Source organism: Saccopteryx leptura, chromosome 12 (assembly GCF_036850995.1).
Source record: "Saccopteryx leptura isolate mSacLep1 chromosome 12, mSacLep1_pri_phased_curated, whole genome shotgun sequence".
NCBI classification, from domain to species: domain Eukaryota; kingdom Metazoa; phylum Chordata; class Mammalia; order Chiroptera; family Emballonuridae; genus Saccopteryx; species Saccopteryx leptura.
The window spans coordinates 30,790,961-30,795,216 of NC_089514.1; the positions used below are offsets into that span (position 1 = coordinate 30,790,961).

Sequence of the window (4,256 nt, forward strand, 5' to 3'; positions counted from 1 at the left end):
GCATTATCTTTCTAGCCAATTCAATTAATAATGTATTATGTACATGGAGGGAGAAACATCATGTTTTTTCACCCTGGAGTTTCCTAGGGGTTTATCATTCCAGTGACATTAATTTATTCAGAGTACCTGTACAACCAGCCAGTGACAATACCAAATGGAGGAGAATGGTTTCTTAAACAGACAGTTCTGTGAACACAACAATGACTTTCTAGACATCCGATGACTGGTCCCAGAAAAAGGCTTCATCAGGGCTGTTAAGAGGGTTTAGGAACCGAAAACAGAGAGGGGCTCTTTGTTGTTCATATCATCTTTGGAACTAATGAAATCAATTAATTCCTTTTTGAAGATAAGAATATTAGCACTTAGAACTTCAAATTGCTTTGCTATAGTTTATTTTAATGCCACATAGACATGGATTAATACTTCGTCTTACTCCATGATTCTTTATAGTCTGAAATGCCTTCATTTGGTCTTCTATCTATATTTTGGTTTATTTTTTCCTTTTGCTGAAGAAATTCTAAATTGTTGCTCGGTATGATTGCATTAAGATAATTGCGAAAGTGAAAAATGAGAACTATATAGCCATAGGATTTGATTGAATAAACGGACAACAGAATATAATGTTGCCATGCAGAAGAATGGGGCAGCTCTATATGTAATGATCTAAGATATATGGTTAAAATGAAAAAAGCAAGATATAGAACAACAATGAATGACAAGCTATCATTTGCATGAATACAAACATATCTATATCTATAAATGTCCTATAAATATAAATGTCCTAGCTTTAGAAGGACATTTAAGGAACTGGTCATCTTGGCTGCCTCTGGGGAGAAATGTACTGCTAAAAGGTTGGAGGGAGATTCTACATATACTTTGTTCTCCTTTTTATATATTATATCCTGTTCATGTATTACCTACTCATAGATATATATATATTTTTTTTTTATAAAGAAGGAGGTAGAGCTATTTTTATTGAGATGAAAAAATACAAAAGATATATTGTTAGGTACAAAAAGCAAATTGCAGAACAGTATGAATAGTACATGATTCTATTTTTGAAAAGTAACTGTACATACATATATGTATGTGTATGCATACATAAATATCTATAAGGATATGCACCAAATTGATAACAATAGTTCCCCCAGAGAGTAGCATATGAGAGTGTCTGTGTATATGCACTTTTATTTTTTTATCCTATGTTCTTCTATATTGTCTGAAATATTTTTACACAAAGCACATACTAATCCAAAATAAATAACTCATAAAACCCAAACCCAACCAAAGGATTTACTTGACTTCTACACATCTATAAACAATCAGCCTTTCTGGTCAACCATGTTTTGTTTTTCTATATCCCACGGAGTCACTTCACATTTTTCTTGCCCTCCTTTCTGAAATTTTCTGAACTTTCTGTTCCTTTGTCTTTACTCTCCTGCATTCTCCTTTTATTGATAAGACCCAGCTAAGGTGTGATCAGGAGATCAGAGGAATCTTGTAGATACCTCCTCTCTCAGCTTCTTCCCCTTTAAATCAGTCTGCAACGATGCAGCTAAGATCCTCCGCATTCCTACTTTAGAGACTTCAACCTGGGTTAAATCTATCTACTGCTTTCTCTTCTCTTTCCTTAGTGTTTGATTCCACAAATTTCAGAGAATAAACAGATCATTCCATTATCCTAACATTCTCTGAGTGAAGAAAATAAAATTTTAATGTATAATGACTTAAAGTCTACTTATTTCAAAAAAACTTCTCTACTTCCTGGACCATTCCTATCAGCACAGAAATACGTTACAGCTCCAATCTCAAACAAAAACAAAACCCTTGGTTTTTCTTGTTGTTGTTTGGTTTTAGTGACAAAACTTCCACTCAACATCTCTCAACTCCACACCCCCTTCAAATCCCACCTTGTTTCCCTGTACCTTTGACCACAGTTTTCCTTGACAAAGTAGCCTTTGCTTTTGTAAAGATACCTCCTCCCTTCCCCTTCATTCTGAGAGTCACTCCTCTCGGGCTCTGAGCGCTGCCCGAATCTTATCCGGTTTATTTAGTACCATCTCCTACTCCAGGCCTCAGTGTCACTCACCTGAATTTGTTCAATAGTGATTTGGGTGATTATGAAATATCTATGTAGGCTCATCAATTGTAACAACGGGAACACTCTGGGGTGGGGGGATGTTTTTATGGGAGCATAAAACCCTCCAATGGCTCCCATTTCACTCTGAGTAAGATCGAAAGTCCTTACCGTGGACTTCCAGGCCTATCACGCCTCCTGTACTCACCCCGCATCTCTGTCTCGTCACGGTCACTTAGCGATTTACTTGCCAAATCCAGTGGTCAATTCTCAGTCCTCATCTTTGACTTTCAACTCATTGGTTACAGTTGATCATTTTCTCTTAGAAACCGATCTTGGCCTTCTGGAACCTCTCTCTCAGACCTCCCGAGAGCCTGCTCCTTTCTAGTTTCTTCTCTATTCTCTTCGCTTTAAAACATCAGGGCTGCTCAAGACTCACTACTTGAGCCCTCTGCCTCCTCTGCTTAGACTCATTCCCATGGTGATCTCCTCCAGCCCCCTGACTTTGAATGCCATTTCCATGCTGATGAGTTCCAAACTTTCTCTATTTTTACCTCAAATTTAACTTGTCCAGAAGATAATTCCAACTGCCCCCACCATCCTTTCCCTGTTGGTAAATGGCAATCAATTGAACCTTTACTTTCAAAGTATATCCTGAATCGTACAGGTTTACTACCATCTCCTACTCCAGGCCTCAGTGTCACTCACCTGCACTTGTTCAATAGTGATTTGAGTGATTATGAAATATCAGTGTAGGGTCATCAGTTGTAACAAAGGGAACGCTCTGGGGTGGGGGGATGTTGATAATGGGAGAGGCTGTGCATGTGTGGAGGCAGGAGGCATCTGGGAAATCTCTGTACCTTCCTCTCAATTTTTATGTGAACCTAAAACTGTTCAAAAAATAAAATTTTAATTTAAAATACCTTTAAAAATATAAATCAGATTATTTGTAAAAATATAAATCACTGCTCTGCATAAAACCCTCCAATGGCTCCCATTTCACTCTGAGTAAGATCAAAAGTCCTTACCTGGACTTCCAGGTCTATCACACCTCCTGTACTCACCCCGCATCTCTGAAGTCATCCTTGGTTACTCCTACTTCACTATTCTCATAACACATTGACTTCCTTGCTGCTTTTTTGCATGTTTCCACCTCAGGACCTTTGCACTTGCTGTAGCAGCTATTTTGAATGCTCTTTCCTCAGATTTGCACATGGCTCGGTCTTCTGCCTTTTTTCTACTTAAATGTTAATTTATCAGAGAGTCTTCCCTGAACACTTTTGGAATAGCACTTGCCTATCTCACTCTGCTTTTTTTTTTTTTTCTGAGCAAGTACCACTATCTGAAGCACTGAACGTCGACATGACTATTATTTGCTTATCATATACCTGCACTAGAATGTAAGCTCCACGAGAACAGGAAATTTGTCTTGGGCACCATGGTATCGTCAACATTTAGAAAAATGACTGGTACAGAGAAAAGCGCTCAGACAATATTTGTGGATGTTTAATGAAGAACACAGAGAGGTTCGCTATAGTTTCCTTTAGCATATTCACATGACAGGAAGTTTGTCCTAAGACAGTTTATTTTTCCATCTCAACTTTCTCGTTTCTCTTTCTTTTTAATATTGTTTTAACTTTTTGTTTTGAAATAATTATTGACTCACAAGTATTTGAAAACACAGTACAGAGAGGAGGTTTCATGAACCCTTACTCAGTTTCCCCCTAAGGTTACATCTTATGTAACTATCCTTTTAAAGAAATATTACTTCCTTCATTTCCTTTATTCAAGTTTCTCTTGTTTTCTTCTATAAATCTTTCTACACAGGCTTTTAGAACTCATCTCTTACTTCATAGACAAGATTTTGTTGAACTTTCTTCAACAGCAACATTAAATCATTTCTTTAAGATGACTGTCCTACTCAAGAGAGGGATAGAACACCTTACTTAGTGGGAGAAAATAGGCTTTATCTTATTTTTAATACTAACAATTAATCCAAAAGAAGAGGAAAGAAAAGCTGTTTTGTTTCTTAAGCTTGAAGTTTCTGTGGAGAGACAGCCTCTCTTGTAAGTTCTTTTTTCTAAGATTATCATTTAAAAAATTCATTTTAGAGAGGGGGGAGAGAGAAACAGAAAGAGAGAGAGAGAGAGAGAAGAAGGAGGAGGAAAAGGAGGAGGAG

The 4,256-nt window shown here is 37.2% G+C and overlaps 1 pseudogene; it reads right to left on the reverse strand.

The window, feature by feature from the left end:
• Positions 1–1,631: 1,631 nt before the first annotated feature.
• Positions 1,632–1,730, reverse strand: LOC136384283 (small nucleolar RNA SNORA79; annotated as a pseudogene).
• Between the last annotated feature and the right edge of the window lie 2,526 nt (positions 1,731–4,256).